This window comes from Rana temporaria, chromosome 7 (genome assembly GCF_905171775.1).
Source record: "Rana temporaria chromosome 7, aRanTem1.1, whole genome shotgun sequence".
Classification (NCBI taxonomy): Eukaryota; Metazoa; Chordata; class Amphibia; order Anura; family Ranidae; genus Rana; species Rana temporaria.
In genome coordinates, this window is record NC_053495.1 from 95180175 (window position 1) to 95188558 (window position 8384).

Consider the following 8384-nt stretch of genomic DNA (forward strand, 5'->3'; position numbering starts at 1 on the left):
CTGTGTGTGTGTGCTCTCCCTCCTGCAGTGTCCCCCTGTGTGTGTGTGTGCTCTCCCTCCTCCCGTGTCCCCCTGTGTGTGCTCTCCCTCCTCCAGTGTCCCCCTGTGTGTGTGCTCTCCCTCCTCCAGTGGCCCCCTGTGTGTGTGCTCTCCCTCCTCCAGTGTCCCCCTGTGTGTGTGTGTGCTCTCCCTCCTCCAGTGTCCCCCTGTGTGTGCTCTCCCTCCTCCAGTGTCCCCCTGTGTGTGCTCTCACTCCTCCAGTGTCCCCCCTGTGTGTGTGTGTGTGTGTGTGTGTGTGTGTGCTCTCCCTCCTCCAGTGTCCCCGTGTGTGTGTGTGTGTGTGTGTGTGTGTGTGCTCTCCCTCCTCCAGTGTCCCCCTGTGTGTGCTCTCCCTCCTCCAGTGGCCCCCTGTGTGTGTGTGTGTGTGTGTGCTCTCCCTCCTCCAGTGGCCCCCTGTGTGTGTGTGTGTGCTCTCCCTCCTCCAGTGTCCCCCTATGTGTGTGTGCTCTCCCTCCTCCAGTGTCCCCCTATGTGTGTGTGTGTGTGTGTGCTCGCCATCCTCCAGTGGCCCCCTGTGTGTGTGTGTGTGTGTGTGCTCTCCCTACTCCAGTGTCCCCCCGTATGTGTGTGTACTCTCCCTCCTGCAGTGTCCCACTGTGTGTGTGTGTGCTCTCCCTCCTCCAGTAGCCCCCTGTGTGTGTGCTCTCCCTCCTCCAGTGTCCCTGTGTGTGTGTGTGTGTGTGTGTGTGTGTGTGTGTGTGTATGTGTTCTCCCTCCTTCAGTGTCCCCCTGTGTGTGTGTGCTCTCCCTCCTCCAGTGTCCCCCTGTGTGTGTGCTCTCCCTCCTCCAGTGTCCCCCTGTGTGTGCTCTCCCTCCTCCAGTGTCCCCCTGTGTGTGTGTGTGCTCTCCTTCCTCCAGTGTCCCCCTGTGTGTGTGTGCGCTCTCCCTCCTCCAGTGTCCCCCTGTGTGTGTGTGCGCTCTCCCTCCTCCAGTGTCCCCCTGTGTGTGTGCTCTCCCTCCTCCAGTGTCCCCCTGTGTGTGTGCTCACCTTCCTCCAGTGCCCCCCTGTGTGTGTGCTCTCCCTCCTCCAGTGTCCCCCTGTGTGTGTGCTCTCCTTCCTCCAGTGTCCACCTGTGTGTTTGCTCTCCCTCCTCCAGTAAGGTGACCAGATATTTAAAATGAAATCCGGGGACATATTTTTTCTTTACTAGTAATGGCAACAATCAGCGACTCTGCCTGTCGCCGCCGCCCGCCTCACAGCTTCTCAAGTCTTACTCTTCGGGCCCCGGCTACTACTGGATGGGGAGTGGAGGAAGATCACTCTGCCAGGGAAGGCAAGGACATAGGCAGGTGGCTGGCCAGGATTTAAGCCAAGGCAGAAGAACATGTGAGCGGAGCTAAAGAAATATTCCCTCCGCTCCGACCAGCACATGATCATCAGAAGGGGGCACAGATAATGGGAAAAATACAACCCCCCTATGCTAGTAGGCACGGCGGAGCGAGGGTGTGTAATTCTATTTTTTTTATTTTAATTCTGCACTGACTGGGCCAGATTCAGGTAGGGAGCTAACTCTTTGCGGGCGTAACTCTGTCGCGGGCGTAGCGTATCCTATTTACGCTACGCCTCCGCAACTTTGACAGGCAAGTGCATTATTCACAAAGCACTTGCTCCGTAAGTTGCGGCGGCGTAGCGTAAATTGGCCGGCGTAAGCCCGCCTAATTCAAATGTGTAAACATATGGCTTCCATAATGCAATCTTCAGCTCCTCTATCGCTCAAGGTTCTCTCGGTTAATGCCAAGGGCCTCAATCTCCCTGAGAAACGTTCAAGTTTTCTTGCAGAGGCACGTAGGCAAAAGGCTCAAATCGTCTTTTTCCAGGAGACGCATTTCAAATCAGGTAGCATTCAACGTCTCACTAACAAAAAATACCCTGAGGTGTTCCATTCGACCTGTGCTGATTCTAAGACGAAAGGGGTAGCGATCTTGCTCGCAAAGTCACTTGCATTCCGCCTCACTGACCAGATGGCTGACCCAGAAGGTAGATTCATCTTCCTTAAGGGGTTCTGGAAAGACAGGCCAATGACGCTTGCTAATGTTTATTGCCCTAACTCCAAGCAGGTCTCCTTCTTGAAGGAGACGCTTTTAAAACTTACTTCATTTAAATCGGGTCTCTTAATTCTTGGAGGGGATCTCAACATGGCCCTAGACCCAACTCTCGATACCTCTACAGGAGCCTCATCCCTTCCTTTTCAGCCTTAAGACAAGCAAAACTAGGCCTGGCCTCTCTGGCTCTCCATGATACATGGCGCACCTTGAATCCCAGAGGAAGGGATTACACTTTCTTTTCATCGCCACACCAACGATACTCAAGGTTAGACTATATTTTTCTTTCCCAAAATGATCTCTCATATCTGTATGACGCAACAATTGAGAACATGGTCTTATCTGACCATCATCCAGTTACGCTGACTTTGCGGTTTCCACGGAAGGAAGCATTTACAAAGGTTTGGAGACTAGATGCCTCCCTACTTACAGATGTCGCAGACGTTGCTACCCTTAAACAGGCAATTGGAGAATACTTCCAGCTTAATGACACGCCCGATGTGTCACCCATGACTCAATGGGAAGCACATAAATGCGTGGTGAGAGGCCATCTGTTGGCCATCGCGGCGAGGAGAAAAAGGGAACATGTGGCCCTTATCAAGGAGCTGACGGATAAAATCGCTAGACTGGAGGCGCAACACAAAGGCTCCTTGGCAGTTAAGGTAGCGGCCGACCTAGCTGATACAAGAGCACTCTTGCGTGAGGAACTATATAAAAAGGCACGCAAGTGCATGATGTTATCGCAGAAATTGTTCTTTGAGCAAGGGAACAAGCCGGGAAGACTTTTGGCGAAGTTCACGCAAAAACGTGTCCTTGCTTCCACTATCCATCACGTTAAAGATAAACAGGGTGGGATTCATACTAAAACGGAGGATATTGCTCGTCAATTCCAAGAGTATTATAGCAAATTATATAATATCAGGACAAGGGAGGAAGGAGTGGGCTCGTCGGTTAATAGGGAAGCAATGATAAAGGACTTTTTGCACAAATATTCCCCACGGGCAGTGTCCGTAGAGGATCAGCAAATTTTAGAGTCGCCATTGACGTCAGAAGAATGGGTAGAAGCTCTTAAAGCTACCAAACCGGGCAAGAGCCCAGGCCCGGATGGCCTAACGGCGCAATATTACAAATGCTTCTCTGAACTTTTAGCGCCGGGGTCCCTTAAGGCATTCAATTCGCTGGCCAGCTCTCCCCATAATTCCAACACCCTCCTGGAAGCATACATCGCGGTAATCCCTAAAGAGGGCAAGGACCCCTCAGAAGTGGCTAGTTACAGGCCGATCTCGCTCTTAAATGTAGATGTGAAGATCTTCTCAAAAATCCTGGCGATGCGACTAGCTCTTTACGTTCCGACGTGGGTGGGCCTTGATCAGGTGGGTTTCGTCCCTGGCAGAGAGGCCAGGGACAACACCATCAAGGCTCTCAACTTACATCATTGGCTCACCTCTACAAAAAGCGAAGGGTTCTTTTTATCATTGGATGCGGAGAGGGCCTTTGACCGGGTGGCCTGGGACTACATGAACTCGGTCTTGGAAGCACTGGGCCTTGGGACCAGATTGAGGGGTTTTGTTGGAGCCCTGTACACGAATCCTCGAGCTCGGGTCCGGGTCAATGGTCACCTGTCAGAGGCCTTCTCCATCCATAATGGCACCAGACAAGGATGCCCCCTTTCCCCCATACTGTATATCCTCACACTGGAGCCACTTCTCCGTTGCATTCGGGCCCATCCTGACGTAGTAGGGGTTAAAGTACATCATAATGAATTCAAGCTAGCGGCCTTTGCCGATGACATCTTGCTTTTCCTCTCTTCCCCCTTGATATCCATACCGAACCTGTTACAAGTCTTTGAACAATTCCGCTATATCTCATACTTGAAGATTAACTATTCCAAGTCATTTGCATTGAATGTTACACTTTCTTCATTGCTGGTTACCCGCTGCCAGGAGAACTTTCCCTTTCGATGGAAAACAGATGACATTACTTACTTGGGCATGCGGCTCCCAGGTAAACTTTCAGACTTGTTTGATAAGAACTTTTCGCCAGAGTTGAAAGCCATACAGCAGGATATACGGAAGTGGGACTCCCCCACAATCTCTTGGTTCGGGCGAGCCGCTATCTTGAAAATGACGGTGCTTCCCAGAATGCTATATAAGCTACAGACAATTCCGATTTCCCTACCTCCTTCCTTCTTTGCAACATATAAAAGACTATGTAGAAAGTTTTTGTGGGGATCCAAAGCACCTAGAATAAGCTGGGCGAAACTGGTATTGCCAAAAGCGGAGGGGGGTATTGGTCTCCCGGACCTGCAAAGATACTACTGGGCTACACATCTAGCGAGAGTGGTGGACTGGCGGGCCCATACACGCTGCAAGGGCTGGGTACGGCTGGAAAATTGGATCGCCGGGGCTGACCTCGGAAAAATACCTTGGACCTCCAAGAGACACTGGACGTCTAACGTCCAATCTCATCCACTAATAGGGGCAACTCTGCTGGCTTTCACGAAGGCTTGTCAGGCATACTCAATATCAAGGACGGAATGCAGACTAACCCCTCTTAGAGGTAACCCGGACTTCATACCGGGACAAGATGGGCTCTACCTGACAGACGAGTGGCCACATGCAGATATGTTGGCCAAACACTTCTTTTCTGGGAATAGATTCCTGACTATAAAAGAACTTGAGAAGATATCCCGTACCAAGAAATTTCCCTTATTCGCCTACTTCCAGGTGAAACACTTTCTTGATAACCCAAGGGTAAGGGGAAGCTTTACGAAATCGCCTACGGTGTTTGAATCGCTCTGTTCTAGTACGTCACCTCAGAGACATGTGATCTCGATGCTGTATGCGTCCATGTTCGAGGCACCCTTTGCGTCTCTGCAGACAGAAAAGGCTTTCTGGGAAGCTCGGTTAGACAGACCGATTGAGCCGAAGGCCTGGGAAAAGATCAACTGGTTTATCTTCAAAGGTTCACTGAGTGTGAACATTCAGGAGAACGGATACAAGATCAGGACACGGTGGTATAGGACACCGGACGTTGTCCATAAGTTCTCTCCCTCGGTACCTGACAGGTGCTGGAGGTGTGGACAAGACTTGGGCTCCTTCCTCCACATCTGGTGGGACTGCCCGCTGATTCAGCCATATTGGCAAAAAGTGCATGATGTGACGACAGCGGTCTCGGCACTTCCCCTGGAGTTTTCACCAGCACAGTACTTACTTCATCTTTCCAAAATTTCCAGGAAACGATATCGTAACTCGGTGGCGATACATATGATCAATGCAGCTAGACTATGTGTTCCTGTTCATTGGAGAGCCACAGTGCCACCAACGATAAAAGAATGGGTGGCACGCATTGACCATTTGGCAGCGATAGAGGAGCTGATATACACTGCACATGACAGAATTCCCACCTTCACTTACGTTTGGAGCGAGTGGTTCGAATTCCGGAAAACAGCAGATTATCAAGCTCTGGTACGACACGTGGGCTGATTGAAATCCGGTGACTTTAAGCCCGATTGGTGACTGGTTTGTGACATCACTAGTCTGTATTTCTTCCAATATGATGTGGACGGCGAGGGCAGTGGACCTCCCCCCCTTTTTTTTTTTCTCTCTCTCTCTCTCTCTCTCTCTCTCTTTCCCTCGTCTTCTATATCTCTCTCTATCCCCCTCTATCTTCTCTATTCCCTCTTCCTCCTCTATCAATGATGGGAGGGCGGGTTGGTTTCGGACTGACCCACCTACCCATCCTGTTCGTTATAAGTAGACCTTAATGACAGATATAGGACCTGACTCTGTGATCAAGGAGCCATAATTGGATATGAGGTTGAATTTGTGGAAGCATTCAGAGGCCCTTGAACACGAGCATCCTAATGTCTTCCCTCTTTACCACTTGGAGACACATCCTCCATGGGTGATATGAAAAAGATAAGAGTGTTCATATGGATCGTGTGAAGATTATTTGAATTTTGTCATAGATATTCTGCCTGTACCTATATCTCATGTGTAGCTACACGTTGTAGCGCCTCTTGTATTCACTTGTCATATATGTTGCTGATGCTGTTTTATCTGTAAAGCTGTTCCTTTTCTCTCAATAAAATCTTTATGGATAAAAAAAAAAAAAAATGTGTAAGATGTGGGAGTGTTTTATGTAAAACCATTGTGACCCCACGTAAATGACGCTTTTTACGAACGGTGCATGCGCCGTCCGTGAAAGTATCCCAGTGCGCATGCTCCAAATTACGCCGCAAAGACTCATTGGTTTCAACGTGAATGTAAATTACGCCCAGCCCCATTCACGGACGACTTACGCAAACGACGTAAAACGTGAAAAATTTGACACGGTCCCGACATCCATACTTTACATTTGCTGCGCCTCCTATAGCAGGGGTAACTATACGCCTGAAAACGCCTTACGTAAACGGCATATCTTTACTGCGACGGCCGGGCGTACATTCATGAATAGGCGTATCTTGCTGATTTACATATTCTAGGCGTAAATCAGCGTACACGCCCCTAGCGGCCAGCGTAAATATGCAGTTAAGATACGACGGCGTAGGAGACTTACGCCGGTCGTATCTTAGCAACATTTAAGCGTATCTCAGTTTGAGCATACACTTAAAGTTGCGACGGCGCGGATTCAGACTTACGACGGCGTATCTACCGATACGCCCGTCGTAAGTCTTTCTGAATCCGGGCCACTGTCTTTGAAATTGCCCCTGGCCCTATTAAATCCAATCTGGGGACAAAACCAGGGAAAGACTTGGTCCGGGGACAGTGTCCTCAATCAGGGGACTGTCCCCTGAAACTGGGGATGTCTGGTCACCCTATCCTCCAGTGTCCCCATGTGTGTGTGCTCTCCCTCCTACAGTGTCCCCCTGTGTGTGTGCTCACCTTCCTCCAGTGCCCCCCTGTGTGTGTGCTCACCTTCCTCCAGTGCCCCCCTGTGTGTGTGCTCTCCCTACTCCAGTGTCCCCCTGTGTGTGTGCGCGCTCTCATTCCTCCAGTGTCCCCCTGTGTGTGTGTGTGTGCTCTCCTTCCTCCAGTGTCCACCTGTGTGTGTGCTCTACCTCCTCCAGTGTCCCCCTGTGTGTGTGCTCTCCCTCCTCCAGTGCCCCCCTGTCTGTGTGCTCACCTTCCTCCAGTGCCCCCCTGTGTGTGTGCTCTCCCTACTCCAGTGTCCCCCTGTGTGTGTGCGCTCTCCTTCCTCCAGTGCCCCCCTGTGTGTGTGCTCACCTTCCTCCAGTGTCCCCCTGTGTGTGTGCGCTCTCCTTCCTCCAGTGTCCCCCTGTGTGTGTGCTCTCCCTCCTCCAGTGTCCCCCTGTGTGTGCTTTCCCTCCTGCAGTGTCCCCCTGTGTGTGTGTGTGTGTGTGTGTGCTCTCCCTACTCCAGTGTCCCCCTGTGTGTCTCCTCTTTGTGTATGTTTAGGTGACCACTGACCAGGGGACGAGGGGTGAAGGTGTCGGGGGGGGGCACCACAGGATTAGCTCGCACAGGGTGCCTGAACACCTAAGGCCGGCCCTGATTTCATGTATATATCATATCCCATATCTCAGATAGTCCTTCATACCAACATACTTTAGTAAGCTTAATTTATTTATTTACATCTTTACATAAAAAAATATATTTTACCTTTTAGAACCTTACACATTAAGCTTATTTTGCAATTATGATGCCTTCTGATACATGTGCATCCTTGCAGATATTTTCTAGACATGATTTTAAGGGACCAAGTGGAGACAGTGAGAAATACCCCTATCCAGACCATGCTGATAGTCCGGATTTTCCCCTGTTGTGGCTTTTGTTTGCTCCGCCTCCTCAGCTTTCAAGATGGATGCACTATACAGCCGCCATCTTGATATCCAGCATTTGGTGATCTATTTCAGCCCGTCCGTAAGTATGAGTTCTCTGCTTTAGACCTCTCTTGCCAATCATTCCGCCTGCTCCTATTTATTAATAAGATACATCTATTGATTTCAACACGTACATTGCAGATACAACATTCATGCATACGCCCCAGAAGAAGCGAGCAGGGTTTCACGAAACGCGTAGGGCTTTATTGATGCTTGTTTTATGCCAGTACATGCGGGTTATTATTGATATCTGCATTATGTTTACATATTTCCTTGTTTATATGTATGCATATTTCATTTTCTAAAGCCTTGTACACGATCAGTCAAGCCGATGAGAACGGTCTGATGGATTTTTCCATCTGTTAATCGATTAAGCTGACTGATGGTCAGTCGTGCCTACACACCATCGGTTAAAAAAACGATCGTGTCAGAACGC